Source organism: Coptis chinensis, chromosome 6 (assembly GCF_015680905.1).
Source record: "Coptis chinensis isolate HL-2020 chromosome 6, ASM1568090v1, whole genome shotgun sequence".
Lineage (NCBI taxonomy): Eukaryota > Viridiplantae > Streptophyta > Magnoliopsida > Ranunculales > Ranunculaceae > Coptis > Coptis chinensis.
In genome coordinates this window covers 59,594,492-59,615,622 of record NC_141461.1, presented here as the reverse complement: position 1 = coordinate 59,615,622, position 21,131 = coordinate 59,594,492, and positions in this window count along the sequence as shown.

Here is a 21,131-nt window from a genome sequence, read left to right as displayed (position 1 = left end):
AAAAATACTTAAGGCAATTGGCGAAAACAAAATATTTCCAAAACCTAAAATGGAAACAACCCATATTCCTTATTCCAAAACAAACATAATATCTTTTAGGTTGAATTTAGAATTGCAACTTCCTAACTTATTGAAATTTCATTCTACCACAATATCTAATCATAGCCATGCCAATCTCGGCAACATTCCCAACAATCATTGCAAAATTTCTGCTAAAATCATGGATCATATAAAAACATGCTAAAAGAAATAATACCACCCCCAAATAATTCGGGAAGGTGGGATTAACGCAAAAAAAACATCGCATGCGTAGAAAAGAACCACATTAAATTAAAATCGAAATTCAAAATAAAATTAACTACCGAATTCAAATTTAGCTACTGAATTCAACAATTTAACATCCAAACTAATAAAAACAATAAAAACAACATCAAAACAACAAATTTATAGAATAGAGTTTAGGATGGAAATACCAACACCTCACCCCCAAACAAATTTTATAGAACAGAGTTTAGAAAATTTATTTTAAACGTGGGTCTTTTAAAGTCAGATTCCCGAGAATTCATCTCTAACACATATATATAATGAATATGCAGTTTACCATATATCAACAACCAAAATAGTTGTGGATCTTGCCATAAATAATTAACATGGAATGTACCCCCAAACAGAATCAAGCACCAAGATTTTCTACGATGCAAGTTAGTGAAATGAAAGCAAAATCTGATAAATCTAGAACGTAACTGAGTATGCACATTCTTTTTCATCTTTGAACGAAAGGGTGTCGAAGTGAATGATCGTGAGAAAATGGATGTTTGTGGAAGATATGTTGGATATGTATAAGTTTTAGATGGAAAGAATGGAAAAAATGGGAATGTGGGTTTATCACAAAACTCATTCATGGTGTAGGTAGGAACTATCTCAATTCTGAAAATGAAGGTGTCAAGTGCCTTTTCCTTGGGAATTATGTTCGAATTAGGAGGATTTAGAAAATCATGAAGCACAGGAGAAACAAGAGGGTCAAGTGCAAACTCAAGGTTCCTTTGAAAAGGTGGAAGGTGGGGAACATTAATGGAAGGTGAATGAGTGACAGAATAATATGAGGTGGATGAATGGGGCTTGGCTAGAGCTCTCATGTCTAGATCATCAGAAGCCGTGAGATATGCAAGACATTCCTCAATATGTGGGTCAAAAGAATCACTGAGATAGAGGGTGAAAAATTCATCTTCCGTCATAGCGTCAAGGGATGAATGGATGTTGACAGAGAGGGACTTGCGAGGTGGCAAGGAAGAGTTGCAAAAGAGTTGAAGGAAATCTTCCTCAACTTCTAGGGAGTTCTCGTCGAAGTTGGAACATCCAAAGGAAAGGAATTTGTGCATCTGATTATCAGGAAACGTGGTTTTGAAATAATCTTGAGCTAAGCTCTCGATCATACTAACCTCTCCATCTGAAGTCATATCTGGGAACTATTTCGTCGTTTTAAAAACATTTACCTTAACAAAAAGATAGCCAAAAGACATGGACATCGAACCATCGCAGCAGTTTATGAGCGCGTTGGCAGTAGCCAAGAAAGGACGCCCTAAAATAATCGGAACAGAGTCGTTAGCGACTTTTGTATCGAGGATAACAAAATCAGCAGGATAGTAGAATTCCTAAACCTTAACAAGCACATTTTCAGCCACACCCTTAGGATACTTAATAGACCGATCAGCTAATTGCAACGTCATTTTAGTAGGTTGCATCTCCTGTAGACCTATTTGTTTATATAAATAATACGGGAGTAAGTTAACACTCGCCCCCAGGTCTAATAGCGCGGTCCTCGTGTGAGAATCTCTTAAGGTGCATTGTACAGTAGGACGACCAGGGTCCTTGTACTTAACAATTCCATTATGTTCGGTTAAAATCAGAAATTGTTCTGTTAAAAAGGCGTCGTTAGGAATATTTGTCTTACGCCTAGTAGTGGTAAGATAACTTTTTAATCGCTTAAAAAAAGGGTAGGTTTATCGTTAGATTTTTGAAAACCTCCCTAATCTCATCGAAATTCATATCCTTGGTTAACATGGCTAATCTCTGGGGAAACGGTGGTTTCTCTCTATATTTAGCATATGGATCAACAGGATGTCTAACCTTGGCTTTTTGTTTATTAGGTTGTGGTTTAACTGGTACTTCTACAGGGGTAGGATCTTCAGTTATTACTTCGGTATCTAGTACATTATTCGCTGTAGGGATTACTGGTGGGGTAACTACAGGCATAGTTACGGCGTTATCAATCACTCTGCCAGAACGGAGAGTGGTGATGGTCTTTAGCTCACCTACGTTTCCATTTTCATTACTAGTATTACCGCTTACTTCAAAGGCTGTGTTTGTTGTTTTTGGATTAGGTATCGCTTGACTTGGAAACACACCTTTTGGTTGTACTTTCTCTTGTGCTAACTGCTGTAAGAAAAGTTGGATGGCTTGTAAAATCTGTTGTTGGGTTTGCATAAAGGCATCGAAACGATCCGGTTGTGGAGGAGTGTTTGTTATAGGTTGTGTGACAGGAACTATGTCACGTTGATTATTAATGGGTGGGTTGTGATAGTTATGATTAACCGGAATGATACCTCTATTAGCATTATAATTATTATAATTACCTTGTCCTTGTCCTTGTCTCGGTGGAGCTTGATTGTAATTGTTCGCTGGCCTAACATGTTAATTATTATATGCTGGAGGTGTAACTTGTTGATTATTTCTCCAACTGAAGTTGGGATTTTGTCTCCAAGGGGCATTAGGTTCCCTATTAATGGGACAAACATTTTCTGGCTGAGCGGATTTATTTTCATAAACTAAAGGACAATAGGAGTCGGGATGCGCACGACTCAAACAGAAATTACATGGACTAGAGTTGATATTCATGATAGGGATAGGCTTTTGTTGAACAGAAATAGCTTATACCTTTCTAGTGAGAGATTCGATTAAAGTTTTAAGCTCAAGATCGGGTTTCATCTCAAACATACAGACAACCTTAACTGTTGAAGAAAAACAAGCGGAGCGGGAGATATCGTCACTACCCCACAAGTTATTATTACGCTTTGTTTGAACTTCTAAAAATTTATAAGCCTCTGAGGCTCCTTTACTGAGTAAACTAACCCCATTCATTATGTCAAGTGATAAGAGCCCAAAACTGTAGTTTTAACCCCTTAACCATCATACTTTTAGACCAATTATGTGAGTAATAATTAAGAGTTAATACTGATTACGTGTTTTTATGCATTTCAGGCTTCAAAGTCCATTATGTGCAGAAATGTGCCATTTTAGCGAGATAAAGGAGCAAAGTTCGGTTGCTAAGGAGTTCTGTGAATAAAGGCCAAGATTCAAGGAGACAAAGCCTTTGTAAAGCCTGGTCAAAAGCTAAAAAGTTAACACGGGCAGAAACAGTGCACAAGTCAGCAGAACTTCCGAAGGCCGTATCTTTGGACTCACACCTCAGAATTGGGAGTATCTTATGTCAAAACGACCGGCTCAGAAAGTGCTTTCCAATGGTTCAAGCCTTGACCTAATCAGAGGAGTAAAAGTGGACGAAATATCTGTCGAAGATAACTGCAGCTGAAGAGCCCATTTTGGACTAAAGAAATTAGGTTTCGGGCCCGATTTTCCGGCCCAAAATATGGCTCCAAGCCCATGCACGATTTTTGGATTTGAAAGTATAAAAACAAAAGCTTGACTCTTTGTTAATGGTAGATAGTTAGGTTAAAAAATAAATTAGGTTAGGATAAGAAAAGTAGCCATTAAACCTTAGTTCTAGATCTAGTTTTAGATTAATTAATTAGTTTATTTCTTGAGTATTGAATCATTGTTTTTATTGTTCATTAGATTAATAAGTAGTTGTTATTCATTCAATCATATCTTGTTCTTATTGTTCTATTAGATTTATAAAGTGAATTACTTATTCCATAATGACATGTTCTTATTATTGTTCTTGTGTTGGGAATGGTAGTATAGAAATTTCACATCAAATCATTAGTCTCACCATTGTTCCTTTTGGGTTTGATTAGTTGAATTCAATTTAAGTCTAGACAGTTAAGAGTGGAATGAATCCTTACTCATTATATTGCATGATTATGTTTTGAGAGTAAGAAGAATTGATTTAAACGTAAGAACGGTAGGATTACGTATTAGTGTTGTTAACATTAATATTTAGGATTCTACTATTTTTACGGTTATCAAAATCAAGGACACGCTAAGTTTCTAAAAGAGTTGTGCACCAAGAAGAGGAAAACCAACATACCCCACGAAGCATTCTTAACTGAACAATATCCCTCTTTATCTGAACATAACGGAATTGTTAAGTACAAGGACCCTGGTCGTCCTACTGTACAATGCACCTTAGGTGATACCTTCATAACAACTTCTTTATTAGACCTGGGGGCGAGTGTTAACTTACTCCCTTTTTATTTATATAAACAACTAGGTCTAACAAAACTTCAACCAACCAAAATGACTTTGCAGTTAGCCGATCGTTCTATTAAGTATCCCAAGGGTGTAGTTGAAAATATTCTCGTTAAAGTTCAGGATTTTTACTATCCAGCCGACTTTGTTATTCTTGACACAGAAGTTGCTCATGATTCCATTCCCATCATCTTAGGGCGTCCTTTCTTAGCAACCGCCAATGCCCAAATCAATTGTCGGGATGGCTCAATGACTCTTTCTTTTGGAAATCTTTCTGTAGAAGTTAACATGTTTAGACAAAAACAGGGACAACTAGGTTTGCCTGTAGAAGCGGAAGTGAAGTCCATTGAGAGTTTTGTACCTCACATTAGTGCGGCTGACACTTTAGTCCCCACACTAGTAGATACCCCTCTTATGGAAGAAGACAAGGATCACAATTTCTACTCCCTAGACGTAGATAACATCAAGGAGGATTTCCTTCGACTCTTTTTGCAACCCTTCTTTGCCGCCTCGCGCGAAGTTCTCTCCTATGACATCCATTCATCTCTCGGGCCATGCCATGACGGAAGAAGAATTTTTCGCCCTCTATCCTAGTGATTCTTCTTACCCACCTATTGAGGAATGTCTTGCATATCTCAAGGCCTCTGATGATATAGACCTAAGAACATTAGTTGAACACCATTCATCCACCTCACATCCTCATGTCACTCATTCACCTTCCATCACGAATGTTCCTCGCCCTCTACCTTTTCAAAGAACCATTGAGTTGGTACTTGACCTTGGCGTTTCTCCTATGCTTCATAACTATCTAAAACCAACTGGTGAAGAAGTAACACCCAAGGACAAGCCACCTGACACTTTTTCATTTTTTCCATTTTTTCCTTCTCAAAATTATCCACATCCCACGATCTTCCACAACCATCAATTTTCTTACGTTCATTTACTTGGCATCCCCCTTAGGAGGACAAAGAAGAAACTGTATGCTTTCGATTAGGTTTTTGATCTATAAGGCTTTTGCTCTCATTCCACCAAGCTACGTCATAGGAAATCTTGGTGCTTAATTCTGTTTGATGGTGCATTCCATGTTAATTATTTGTGGAAAGACCCACAACTTTTTCGATTGTTGATATATGGTAAACTGCATTTTAATACATATATATTAGATAAAGTCTCGAAAGTATCGACTATAAAAGACTCATTTTATTCTTGATTGTACTCCATTCCAATCTTATGTTATGGGAGTGCACCATTAAGGCAACCGGACCCTCCTTTTTTGGAGTGAGTGGTTGTAAGTGTCGGATTCTTAGTCTACGTTTCATGTGACTCACGCATTTATCTCTTGCACTTTTTCTCGTGGATTGAGTAGTGCTTCTCTATGGAGTGAGTTTCATTTTTATTTCTTTATCGTAATTTTGTTTTGTTTTTCTAAAAATCAAACATATAAAAACTAAATAAAATAAAAACATAAACATATATTAGTAAGTCTAGGGAATCTGACTTTAAAAGACCCAAGTTTTCGTACAATACCAACTTCCTTGAGTATAGGCCAAACAAAATTTTCAAACTTAAAATGAGTTTTCCAATTTTGTTTGGGGGTGGCGTATTTTGGTATTCATTTCAAATCATGTTGCCACCCTAAGCCTGTCATGTTTACTCCAGTAGAGTTTGTGTTAGTTAGTACGTACCATTTTAATTGTGCTTCATATTATCATATCATCTTTACAATATTTACATTCACAGTGTAATGCGCCAATTTTTGCCACGTTTCTATGGTACATTCTTTCCTTATCTCTTTACACTTTGAGGACAAAGCGTTCGATTGTTTGGGGGTGGGATAGAAACATTTGCAAAAATTAGACACTTTTAGGATGTAAATTACGACTTTTATTTATAAAATGTTAAAAATTATAAAAATTAGTTAGTTACATAATTTAATTGTGCTATTGAATTGTTTCATGAACCCCTTCTCCCAAATTGTTTGGGGTGGTATAGAAACACGATGTAAATGTTAAGCACATATTAGGTTGTATATTACGTATTATTTGTCTTAAAAATAATAAAAATAAAAATAAAAAAAAAAGTTTATGCTATACACTTAGGAATATTGGTATTGTTTCTTTTCTCTATGCTCTTAATAATCTAGAAGTCTCCGTAGTTTTTGCATTAGAATAGTTTTTTTAGAAGCTTAGGTTAATATGTAGGTAATAATCTTTGCATCTATCTATAAATATATTACATGAGTATCTATGATTGTTTGGCAGTAAGTTTCTGAAATCTAGGCTAGAGTACTTATTCTACAAATCCTGTGAGAATATAGCCTAAAGCCTTATATGAGTGAAACATTTGAGAAATGACACAAGGGAGAAGTATATTCCGAATAGAGAAATCACACGTCCACTTGCTTGACCACTATACCATGTCCTAAGAGAGAATTTAGGCCATTTTTGGATCGATATAGCTAGAAATTCTGACCCAAGTATATTTTTCCGCTAGTAAGCCCAATCGAGCCTTTCATTAGCCCTTCCATAAACCACAATTCCTTTACCCTGTTAAAAAAACAAAACAAAATAAAAAAAAAAAAAAAAAAACCTACCCATTTTAGGATAAGTCTGAGAATAGGATGAGTGAAGAAAAGAGAAAATAAAAACCTGTGTAAACTAAAATTAGTTAGTTGCTTCAGAAAAGAAAAAGAAAAGAAGTTTCCATCCAAAGAAAATAAAAGAAAAAGAAAAATAGAAATAAAATAAAAACTCCAAAAATAGAATAAAAGGAGACAAAAAGCCAAAAGAAAAAGGCTAAGGATGGAAACAAAGTGTAGAAGCAAAAGAACAAGGTTTTCTCTAGTTACGTAATATGAAGACCCTATTATCTCAGACTTGTCTTTTTGAATATCTGTTTCCTTCATTCTTAAACCATCTCCTAATCCCCGCAACACCTAATAAAGACCTTTAGCTCAATTAGGAATAGGTTAGTGGGATAGTAAGTGGCAGAAGTGTTTGATCAACTCCGGCTTCCTTGTTGTCATTGAGATTGTAAGGTAAAGTGTGCCCACTTCGCACTGGAGTAGCGAAACTTGAGTGGAAAAATCAGAGTGTTGTATCTTGACTTTTATGTGAGAACCTATTTAAAGACGCTATTATAAAGTTTCAGAAACGGACCTGTTACTGCATTTCATAGCATTACTCATTGTATATATGTTTATTCCTAAATGATTGATTATTATGCATATATTAGCTTAGGTTTCAACATGATTATTCTGTATTCATTGCTAGTGAGATGTATAGATAATTGAGACATAAATAAGGAAACAATAGTTTTATTTCTTAGTCGTTGTAGTATAGATGAAGTTTGTGAGTACCTTCACTAGAAAACTCTCACGAGGCTGTAACTCGTCCACTAGGGAATTCCTAGTGGTTTAAGGCCTTATTACATATGGTCAATGCAATCGCACTCAGCGAAACGAGAGTAGATAGAACTCCATTTTTGGTCACTTATTCTAATTTCTCATCTTTGCTTGAGGACAAGCAAAATGCTGTTTGGGGGTGGTTTGATAAGAGCCCAAAACTATAGTTTTAACCCTTTAACCATCATACTTTTAGACCAATTATGTGAGTAATAATTAAGAGTTAATACTGATTACGTGTTTTTATGCATTTCAGGCTTCAAAGTTCATAATGTGCAGAAATGTGCCACTTTAGCGAGATAAAGGAGCAAAGTTCGGTTGCTAAGGAGTTCTGTGAATAAAGGCCAATATTCAAGGAGACAAAGCCTTTGTAAAGCCCGATCAAAAGCTGAAAAGTTAACACGGGCAGAAATAGTGCACAAGTCAGCAGAACTTCCGAAGGCCGTATCTTTGGACTCAGACCTCGGAATTGGGAGTATCTTATGTCAAAACGACCGGCTTAGAAAGAGCTTTCCAATGGTCCAAGCCTTGATCCCATCAGAAGATTAAAACTGGATGAAATATCTGTCGAAGATAACTGCAGCTGAAGAGCCCATTTTGGACTAAAGAAATTGGGTTTTGGGCCCGATTTTTCGGCCCAAAACATGGCTCCAAGCCCATGCACGATTTTTGGATCTGAAAGTATAAAAACAAAAGATTGACTCTTTGTTAATGGTAGATAGTTAGGTTAGAAAATAAATTAGGTTAGGATAAGAAAAGTAGCCATTAAACCTTAGTTCTAAATCTAGTTTTAGATTAATTAATTAGTTTATTTTTTAAGTATTGAATCATTGTTTTTATTGTTCGTTAGATTAATAAGTAGTTGTTATTCATTCAATTATATCTTGTTCTTATTGTTCTATTAGATTTATAAAGTGAATTACTTATTCCATAATGACATGTTCTTATTATTGTTCTTGTGTTGGGAATGGTAGTATAGAAATTTCACATCAAATCATTACTCTTACCATTGTTCCTTTTGGGTTTGATTAGTTGAATTCAATTTAAGTCTACACAGTTAAGAGTGGAACGAATCCTTACTCATTATATTGCATGATTATGTTTTGAGAGTAAGAAGAATTGATTTAAATGTAAGAACGGTAGGATTACGTATTAGTGTTGTTAACATTAATATTTAGGATTCTACTATTTTTACGGTTATCATCAAGCACCTCCTTATGGTGGTGTAACAGTCCCATGAAAAAGGCACGAACTAACGTATCTTTCGCGAGGTTATGGTGTGCACACTTTATAAGAAGATCGGTGAAACGATTCAAAGTCTCTGAAAATGATTCGTGGGGATTCTGTCGAAAGAAATGAATCTTGGAAAGCATTTCATCTGTCTTCAGTGGTGGGTAAAAATGTTCCATAAATAGTTGAAGTTTGGCCCATGAGTCCACAGAATTAGGCACTTGGGCAGTTAACCAAGATGTCGTCTTATCGGCTAAGGTGAAAGGAAACACCCTTAGTTTAATTTGTTCAACACCAACCATAGGATGGTGGAATGTGGTAAGGACTTGTTCAATCCTACATATATGCTGATAACGTTTTTCATGGTCTAACCCATGAAAAATGGGTAACAAATTAAAAATATTTGGGGGGATTCGGAAATCCCCCACTTGGTCTGCAAGAACGATGCAAGATTTTGGGCTATCGTTCAAGGCTTTGTAAAAGTCAGAGATAGGAAACTCTCTTTCTTCAACCATTATTTCAGGTATAGTGTGTGGTATATTTGCTAGAGGTGTAGTAAGTGGTATACTAGAAAGGCGTGTTTGTTGACGTTGCCGGTTCGTTGATTACGTTAGGCGTTTTTCTTCTACCTGACCTTAATCTCATGCAAGGCTAAGACCAATCTTAACTAAACACAACAACACTCAAAACAATCCTGATAAGCTAGTATAAACCTCTAACAGGAGATGCGAGGAGTGGAAGAAAGAAGTTGATAAAAGTAAAATGATAGTTTTACTCACAAATAAACGAGGAAACTTAAACGCAAGTAAAACTAAAACTATTTTCTATTCTAGATTATTTATCAAAGTTTTCTACTCTCGATGCTATCGCAATAGAGTTGGAGTAGAAGATTCGTTCTACTCCTAGTTCTTTAGAATTTACGTTTTCTAAGATTATCGGCCTATCCAAAGTTAATGAGAGTATGATGGGAATTATACTACGGTGGAAATTATACTAACAAAATATGATAATTTGACTACGGAATACTAAACTTGACTATATGTTAAGGAATTAGGGGAGATTGATTCCACCTTAACTCGACTTAATTAACTAGCAAAGATTCGTCGTAATCCGAATTGCAATGCTTTCACATAGCAATTGGGTGTTCCTAATCCCTAATTGTTCATGGTAATCTCTACCATCTAACAACTAGCATGTGAAGCAATCAAACTCATTCTCATGGTGAACTAATTACTTTCTAGATTGGAATGGAAAATTATGACTATTCTACGTTAACAACAATCAAGCTTTCATCAAGGCTTCCTCAAACCCCTCTAATGGAGGTTTAGCCTAGAGTCATTAAGCTATCATTTCCAATTGAATTTAAACAAGACATAATATTAAAGATAGTAAATTTATTTATTTGATCTAATCAATAATATTCTAATGATTCCAAACAAACTAAAACAAGATTAAGAACTAATTTATAACTATGATTATGATTTAACTAATTATGAAATGAAAACAAATAAATCTATGAATGCAAGATTGAATTCGAAATTAAAGATTGAAATATAAACTAAGTATTTTATTTTAAGATTCAAAACTTGTTCTAACAACTAATAAAATTGACAACTAACTAGATTAATCTATATAAACTAATTTAATGAATTAAAAAAAATTCTATATTACAAAAACTAAATTTTATGAACTAGATCTAGGTTTAGATCTAGATAGGTTAAGAGCTAAGCTTTTGTTTCTTGATATAGAAGAGTTAGATTCCTAAATTCGTGCATGGGCTGAGGAGCCATGTTTTGGGCCGAAAAATCGAACCCAAAACCCAATTTATCGAATCCAAGACTTCCAATTATGGTTGTGTTACTGTAGCACGAGGTTTCACTAACTTATACTGCTCTAATCGAGTTAAGGTTTAGACCATTGGAAAGAGCTTTCTGAGCCGGTCATTTTGATATAAAATGGGCCTAAATCCAAGGTCTGAGCCCAAAGATATGGTATTTTGAAGTTCTATTGACTTTTCTTCAGCTCTCTAATCCGGTTTGACTTTCACTTAACAGCTTGACTTGGGCTTTTTAAGGGCTTTTTCTACATGAAACTTGGGCTTTCTTCAGAGAACTTTCATAGCAATCACTTTAGCTCCTTTTAGCACCTAATTAGTAACAAATTTACATTTATTCAACTCTGAAGCCTGAAATACTCAAAAGCATGTAATTAGTGATAAACCTATATTATTAATCACATAATTGGTCTAACAACTATATTATTAAGGGGTTAAAATTACGATTTTTGACTCTTATCAAACCACCCCCAAATAGCATTTTTCTTGTCCTCAAGCAAATATGAGAAATTAGAATAAGTGACAAAAATGGAGTTTTAACTACTCTCGTTTTGCCGAGTGCGATTGCATTGACCATATGCAACAAGGCCTTAAACCACTAGGAATTCCCTAGTGGACGAGTTATAGCCTCGTGAGAGTTTTCCAGTGAAGGTACTCACAAACTTCATCTATACTACAACGACTAAGAAATAAAACTATTGTTTCCTTATTTATGTCTCAATTATCTATATATCTCACTAGCAATGAATACAGAATAATCAAGTCAAAACCCAAGCTAATATATGCATAATAATCAATCATCTATGAATAAACATATATACAATGAGTAATACTATTAAATGTACTAACATGTCCATTTCTGAAACTTTGGAATAACATCCTTAAGTAGGTCTTCACATAAATGTCAAGACAAAAACACTTTGATTTTTCGGCTCAAGTTTTGCTACTCCAATGTGCAGTGGGCACACTTTACCTTACAAACTCAATGACACACAAAGAAGCCGAAGTCGATCAAACACATCTGCCACTTACTATCACACTAACCTATTCCTAATTGAGCTAAATGTCTTTATTAGGTGTTGCAGGGATTAGGAGATGGTTTAAGAAAGAAGGAATGGATATTCAAAAAGGACAAGTCTGAGATAATAGGGTCTTCATATTAAGTAACTTGGAAAATCCTTGTTCTTTTGTTTCTATAATTTGGTTCCATCCTTAGCCATTTTTTTTCTTTTTCTTTGGCTTTTGACTCTTTTGATCCTATTTTTGGAGTTCTAACTCTTTATTTTCTTTTATTTATTTATTTTTATTTGGATGGAAACTTTCTTTTCTTATTTGAAGCTACTAACAAATATTTGTCTACATCGGTTTTTCTCTTCTTTTTTCTTCACTCATCCTATTCTCAGACTCATTCTAAAATGGGTAGGTTGATTTTTTTATTTTGTTTTGTTTTTGTAAAAGGATAAATAATTTGCGTTTTATGAAAGGCTAAAGAAAGGCTCAGAGGGGCTACTAGCGGAAAATAATTCATAAGTTTGAATTTCTGGCTATATCGATCCAAAGAGGGCCTAAATTCTCGCTTAGGATATGGTATAGTGATCAAGCAAGTGGACGTGTGATTTATCTATCCGGATTTTACTTCTCCCTTGTGTCATTCTCAAATGTTCCGCACATATAAGGCTTTCGGCTATATTCTCACACGATTTGTAGAATAAGTACTCTAATCTAGATTTCAGAAACTTACTACCAAACAATCATAGATACTCATGTAATATAGTTATAGATAGATTGAAAGATTATTACCTACATATTAACCTAAGTTTCTAAAAACTATTCTAATGCAAAAGCTACGTGAGACTTCTAGATTATTAAGAGCATAGAGAAAGAAAACAATACCAATATTTCTAAGTGTATAGCATGAACTTTTTATTTATATTTTTGAATTTTTGAAATTTTTACTAGAAAACAAGTGCATATTATACATATCTATATCTTAACAGATGCCTTAATTACACGTGTTTCTATGCCACCCCCAAACAAGAAGCATGCTTTGTTCTCAAAGTATTGAAATAAGAAGGGTAGAAAAATACTATGGAAACACGTGAAATTCTGGAACATCTGCAAAACAAGGTTAAAACATACTAATATAGAAAAAGAAAAACAGACGCAACTCTATATGAGTTCCTGGGGTTAACAAGAATCAAATTGCTTGAGACTTAAGCAGACACTAACTGAAATTAAAAAACTTACCTTATCTCCAGCGTTTAAGCGTCATCCTCATCCTCTTCAAAGAGATGAGGTTCCTTCGCGTCCTACCACGCCATGATAATTTGCGAGGCTTCACGCCATTTATCATCTACAATCGCTAACTTGTTTAGAGCCACTTGGTCAGATGGGGTGTTGGGTGCAACCTGATGAGGTTGTATCCTCCACCCTTGCCAAGTCATTGCATGAAAAGATCGAATAATACAATTGGTGGCTCTCACAATGTATACCCCAACCTAATCCATGAAACGGGCACAAAAAATAGGGAAGAAACATAGCATAATACGGCAAACTAACACAGGCATAAGTAGGTCATATAGCAGGCGTCCCTCATCTAGAGCAAGGAAAATGTCGCAAATGGCATCATTCGCAGAAGAAAAACGCCACTCCCCTAATATGTTTAGCATGATAAAGAACATGACCGTGCCCCACATTAAGGGACAAACTACCAAGGGATACGTTATATGTCATTTGGTCCTCTACACGGAAAATGCTGGCCCCATAATTTTCATGCAAAAGCTCATAATTATAGGCAGAGATATTATCAACTATGTAGCCCCATGGGTCTTGAATCTCAGCAGGCATATGAAGGTCAACAACAAAAGCCATCAAGAACTTGGTTATTTCCATTGTTTCTTCATCAATGTTGATGGAGAACACGTGTTCTCCGTCCATCCGATAAAAGAATTTACAATGGTCATAAAAATACGAGGTAAGTGTCGGAGAGTAAAGTTCATCTGAACTTACCATTAAAGATTGCCATCCTGCTTGTATGATTACTTCGCGGAACCACGCACCATAGGTGTCACTTTGGAACAAGTCTTTAAAAGACTGTTCTGGTATGATATGAGGGGATGTCATCACCAAACTACTCTCTAGAACAGCTGCAAACGATCTTGGATCAACCCACAAAAAATCGGAATTTTTCGTGCCTAAGGATGTTAGAGCGTGGGGCGCGCTCAGATTTGGTCTTGGTAGGGCGCGGGTCGACTCAGGTGAATTTTGAGTTATAGTGTTTTGGGTGCGGGGCACGCTCAGATTTTGTCTGGGTAGGGCGTGGGTCGCGCTCAGGTGAATTTCGAGTTATAGGTGGTTCAAGCGCAGGTGGCGCTCAGGCGCTTGGCGCGCTCCCGTCTTAAACAAGTCTTTGGCCGAAGAAGAAAAGAGGAAAAATTGGGAGTTAAAGGTGAGATATGAATGTGAGATGTAGTGTGGGTTGTGAGTATAGAGTGAAGGAAGTTTATATAGGTTTTGAGTTTCTAAAACGAATCGGCAAGCTGCCAAAAAGGTTTAAGGCAGTTGCAGGAAACAAAATATTTCCAAAACTTAAAACTGTAACAACCCATATTCATTATTCTAAAACAAACCTAATATATTTAAGATTGACTTTAGAATAGTAACTTCCTAACTCTTTGAAATTTCATCCTACCACAAAATCTAATCATAGGCATGCCAATATCGGTAGCATTCCCAACAATCACTGTAAAACTACTTCTAAAAATTGTGGATCATATAAAAATCATGCTAGAAGAAATAATACCACCCCCAAACAATTCGGGAAGGTGGGATTAACACAAAAATTATCACATGCTTAGACAAGAACCAAATTAAATTCAAATAGAAATTCAAATAACAATTAACTACCGAATTCAAATTTAACTACTGAATTTAACAACTTAACATCCAAACTACTAAAAACAATACAAACGACATCCACATAACAAACAACAAGAAATCTAGATACGAGATGAGGAAGGGATAAGAATACAAATTTGAGTGATCAAGAATGGAAAAACCAAACACCCCAACCCCAAAAAAAATTTTGAAAATAGGTTTTTGAAAATTTGTTTTAAAACGTGGGTCTTTTAAAGTCAGATTCCCGTAGACTTAATGTGGGGTCATTTTACGTCAAATTCTCCTAGACGGTGCACACCCCCCAAACAAACAAGAAACTGGGGTGGCACAGAATAGATGATGCGTGGTCAACTATAAACTTGTAGTCGAAAAAGTTTAGGGTCTAACCATAAAAACATGATACTAAATGCACCCTCAAACAGAATGAAGTTGTATAATTGGAAGCAATCATGTAGAAGAATAAAAGAAAACTTATGCAACCCCTCAAAAAACATATGCAAACTATCATGTTGTAGCTGTGTTAAAAAATTTGAATGACCCAAAAGATGAATTAGCAATACTTTAGGTGAGAAAGGAATAAAGTCTGAATCTTGGTGTCTTTCATGAGGCTCATATGCGGAAAAATAAGACAAACTAGGTTTCTCACTACACTCGGTCAAAGCTTGGCTCTCAACTACAGGAATGGTGTACCCATAGGATTGTGTGCTAGGCAAACACTCTTCACTGTGAGGGTTGAAAAAATTATAGAGGGTCTCTGAGGTAATAGGCTCAAGTGCAAATTCAAGGTTCCTCTGAAATGGTGGGTGAATGAATGGCTTAGTTGTGGTAGATGGTTGGATTTTAGGAGGTGGTAACTCAGGTGGTTGGTGGTCAGTTAGTGGATCCTCACACGCTCTTAAGAACTCTACATCTGGCTTGGCTGAATCCATAAGGTTGTGGTTCGTGGCTTTATCTTTAAGAAAGTCATATATTCCTTCCATTGTTATTTCCTCAGCTGCTAAACTAAACTGAGATTCATATTGCTCTAAAGATGTAACTTCCTTTTTTTCTTGCACATTAACTTGTTCATGCCTTATATTAGAATTGTTAATCTCTATTTTCTCACTCTCTTCCTCTAAAACACTATAAGTATCTTCAATGGCATCATTCAAATGTGTCGAGGAATCATCCAGCTGAGTACAGTTAGCAAACAAAAAGGCCTGGACATGCTCAACAGGAGGGTTCGTATTAAGAGAATGCTAATAGTTATCAAATTCTTCCTCTGTCACACCCTTATAAATATCTTCTAATGTGTCATCATTATATTCATATTCAGATGGATCAATGGGAGGTTCCTCGGTGGCATCTCTCAAATTGGAGTGGTCATCCAAAACATGTCCTAAAGAGTCATCTTCAAGAATTTCCTCATCCAGGTGGGGTATGGAGTCAACATAATGGTTAATGGGAGGGTCATGGGAAGGTTGTTCTAGTTGTGTGTCGATCTCTGGCAAGGTTGAAAGTTCTTTATTAGGTGAGAAGATCATGGAAATCATCTGGGCTATGTTTTGAAGCATAGTTAGGTTCTGAAGCATAGTTTGGGAAATTTGGTCTGGGAAGGGTGGCGAACTAGATGGGTGGGTGATTTCTGGCATGGTGGAAGGGTCTGGCTGGTATGGTGTGTGATAGTCATAGTTATTGGCATTTGGATATGATATGAGTCCTTTTTGGGATATGGCGTTTGAGTGACTTTGGTTGACTTCGTATTGTGATAGGTTAGGTTGAGGTTGAATGGCTGGTTGATTGTTATTGGTGGAACTCCATGAATAGTTTGGATGACTAGAAAACTCTTGATTGTATGGGTTACTATAAAAATCTGAAAATTGAGGCTCATAATTATTATTATATCCTATAGTAGGCTCAAACTCTTGATATGATGGGCAATGAGAAGTCCAATGGTCAGGACTACCACAGCATGAACATAGTGATGGGTTTTCATAATAATCACATAATTGCTCGTCTACATATTGATATGCCATAATTGTTAATATATATATATTCTAGGACAATTAATATGCAAACGAAACTCTAATTATAAATTTCTAGATAGGCGTGTGGTATACTAGATAGGCGTGTGTATTGACGTTGACGATTGATTACGTTATACATTTTTCTTCGACCTAACCTTAATCTCATGCAAGGCTAAGACCAATCTTAACTAAACACGACAACACTCAAAACAATCCTAATATGCTAGTATAAACCTCTAACAGGAGATGCGAGGAGTGGAAGAAAGAAGTACCTGAATGCCTCCTTGCTTCGCTTATGAATAGCGTCTTGTATATGAGAGTTCAGTGTATGTAACAAGTTAGAAACACTGAATAACTTTAAGTAGTGGAAGTTTGTACTAACCAGTGAAAATTGGCTTTTTCATAAAAGGGCGCGGGTCGCGCTCGGAATTGGCCTAGGTAGGCGCGTGTCGCGCTCCGGTGGAACTCGAGTTACAGTGTTTTGAGTGCGGGGGGCGCTCAAAATTTGAGTGGGATGGGCGTAGGTCGCGCTCAGGTTCAACTCGAGTTACAGTGTTTTCAGCGCGGGTGGCGCTCGCAAATTGCCTTGTACAGGCGCGGGTTACGCTCAAGTCCAATTCGAGTTCCAGGCGCTCGAAGTTAGCCCTATATGGGCGCGGGGCGCGCTCAGACTTGTTCTTTGATTTTTTTTTAGTTTCTGAACCAGACAATCACTGTTAGAATTAAACAAGAGTGGGTGGGTTTAATGGAACTTTGAAAATACTAAGAATACTAACGAAAACAATACTAAAGAGAACTAAGATGGCAGGGGTGCCATTTGATAAAAGTAAAATGATAGTTTTACTCACGAATAAATGATGAAACTTAAACGCAAGTAAAACTAAAACTATTTTCTGTTCTAGATTATTTATCAAAGTTTTCTACTATCGATGCTATTGCAATAGAGTTGGAGTAGAAGATTCGTTCCACTCCTAGTTCTTTAGAATTTACGTTTTTTAAGAGTATCGGTCTATCCAAAGTTAATGAGAGTATGATGGGAATTATACTACGGTAGAAATTATACTAACAAGATATGATCATTTGACTACAGAATACTAAACTTGACTATATGTTAAGGAATTAGGGGGGATTGATTCCACCTTAACTCGACTTAATTAACTATCGAAGATTCGTAGTAATCCTAATTGCAATGCATTCGCATAGCAATTGGGTGTTCCTAATCCCTAATTGTTCATGGTAATCTCTACCAACTAACAACTAGCATGTGAAGCAATCAAACTCATTCTTATGGTGAACTAATTACTTTTTAGATTGGAATAGAAAATTACGACTATTCTACGCTAACAACAATCAAGCTTTCATCAAGGCTTCCTGAAACCCTTCTAATGGAGGTTTAGCCTAAAGTCATTAAACTATGATTTCCAATTGAATTTAAACAAGACATAATATTAAAGATTGTAAATTTACTTATTTGATCTAATCAATAATAATCTAATAATTCCAAATGAACTAAAATAAGATTAAGAACTAATTTATAACTATGATTATGATTTAACTAATTATGAAATGAAAACAACTAAATCTATGAATGCAAGATTGAATTCGAAATTAAAGATTGAAATATAAACTAAGTATTTTATTTTAAGATTCAAAACTTGTTCTAACAACTAATAAAATTGACAACTAACTAGATTAATCTATATAAACTAATTTAATGAATTAAAACTAATTATATATTACAAAAACTAAATTTTATGAACTAGAACTAGGTTTATATCTAGATAGATTAAGAGCTAAGCTTTTGTCTCTTGATATAGAAGAGCTAGATCCACAAATTCGTGCATGGGCTGAGGAGCTATGTTTTGGGCCGAAAAATGAAGCCCAAAACCCAATTTGTCGAATCCAAGACTTCCAATTCTGGTCATGTTACTGTAGCATGAGATTTCACTAACTTATACTACTCTAATCGAGTCAAGGTTTGAACCATTAGAAAGAACTTTCTAAGCCGGTCATTTTGATATAAAATGTGGCCAAATCCGAGGTCTGAGCCCAAAGGTATGGCCTTTTGAAGTTTTGTTGACTTTTCATCAACTTTCTAATCCGGTTTGACTTTCACTTAACAGCTTGACTTGGGCTTTTTAAGTGCCTTTTCTCCATGAAATTTGGGCTTTCTTCATAGAACTTTCATAGCAATCACTTTAGCTCCTTTTAGCGCCTAATTAATAACAAATTTACATTTATTCAACTCCGAAGCCTGAAATACTCAAAAGCACGTAATTAGTGATAAACCTATATTATTAATCACATATTTGGTCTAACAACTAGTTATTATTAAGGGGTTAAAATTATAGTTTTGGGCTCTTATCAGAATTACCTGAATGCCTCCTCGCTTCGCTTATGAATAGCGTCTTGTATACGCGAGCTCAGTGTGTTTAACAAATTAGAAACACTGAATAACTTGAAGTAATGGAAGTTTATACTACCTGGTGAAAATCGGGCAGTTCAAGAAAAGAGGGCGCGGGTCGTGCTCTGAAATAGCCTAAGTAGTGCGCGAGTCACGCTTAGGTCTAACTTCGAAGTTCTAAGGCTTCAGGCGAGGCTCGAACTTTTCTTTGGTAGAAGCTGGTCGCTCAAGTCTAATTTCGTGTTCCAGCGCTTCGCTTCGAGGCCGGGTTAGCCTTGTATGGGCGCGGGGCACGCTCAGGCTTGTTCTTTGCATTTTTTTTAGTTTCTGAACCAGACAATCACTGTTAGAAGCAAACAAGGGTGGGTGGGTTTAATGGGACTTTGGGAAGACTAACAATACTAATGAAAACAATTGTAAAGGGAACTAAGATGGCAGCAGCGCCATTTGATAAAAGGGAAACCGATAGTTTTACCTATGAATAAGTAACGAAACTCAAACGTAAGTAAAACTAAAGATATTTTATGCTTTATCAAATGGGAAAACTAACAATTCTAATGAAAACGAATCCCCGACAGCGGCGCCATTTGATAAAAGGGAAAACGATAGTTTTACCTACGAATAAGTAACGAGACTCAAACTCAAGTAAAACTAAAACTTGTTTATGGTTATTTTATCAAAGTTTTCTACTCTCGATGCTATTGGAATATAGTTGGAATAGAATATTTGTTCCACTCCTAGTTCTTTAGAATTCTAAGTTAACTACGATTATCAGTCTATCAAAGTTAATGAGAGTAACGACAGAAATATACTACGATGGAAAACTACTACTCAATATCCGAATAACGAAATGACGGAATTCAAATTCTAACTTGACAATAGAGAATGAATTTGGGGAATTCGATTCAACCTTAACTCAACTTAATCAACTAACAAAGAAATGTAGTAATCCAAATTTCAATGCTTTTGTATAACAAACTGGTATTTCTAATCCCTAATTATTTTTGGCAATCTCTACCAAATAATAACTAGCATGTGAAGCAATCAAACCCATTCTCATGGTGAACTAGTTACTTTCTAGAATTGAATAGATTATCACGACGATTTCTAAGCTAACAAAATCAAGTTTTCATCAAGGCTTCCTCAAACCCCTCTAATGAAGGTTTTAGCCTTGAGTCATTGAACTATCATTTAGATATGAATTTAAGCAAGACATGATATAAAGATTATAAATTTACTATATTGATCTAATCAAGAATTCAAAATTAAATTAACAACTAAGAAATGATTAATAACTAAATGATCAAAATTAGATCTAAGTGATTTAATAATTAAAACTAGATTATGAGTAAAAAACTAACTTTATTGATCTAATGAAATAAAAGAGTATTGATTCAACAACTGAATTAAAAACAAGTAAATAAAATCTAATTAATGGAGTCTAACTAATTTATTTTCTCATCTAGGTCTAGCTAATCAACTTCATCCTTAAGAGTTAATTCTTGTGTCTTCCAAAGGATGAGACCAGATCCACTTTTTCGTGCATGGGCTGAGGAGCCATGTTTTGGGCCGGAAAATCGAGCCCAAAACCCAATTTCTTCAGTCTATAGAGGTCTTTTCAGCTGGATTTGAGTTCAGTAGACTTTTCGTCCAATTTTTCTCCTCTGATTGGGTCGAGGTTTTGACTATTGGAAAGTTCTTTCCAAGGCGGTCGTTTTGACATAAAGTAGGCCCAATTCTGAGATATGAGTCCAAAGATACGGTCTTCGGAAGTTCTGCTAACTTTTGTGTGTTGTTTATGCCCGCATTGACTTTGACTTTTATGCTTTGACCGGGCTTTAAAAAGGCTTTTCTCCTTGAATTTTGGCCTTTAATCACAGAACTTCTTAGCAACCAACCCTTGCTCCTTTATCTCGCAAAAGTGACATA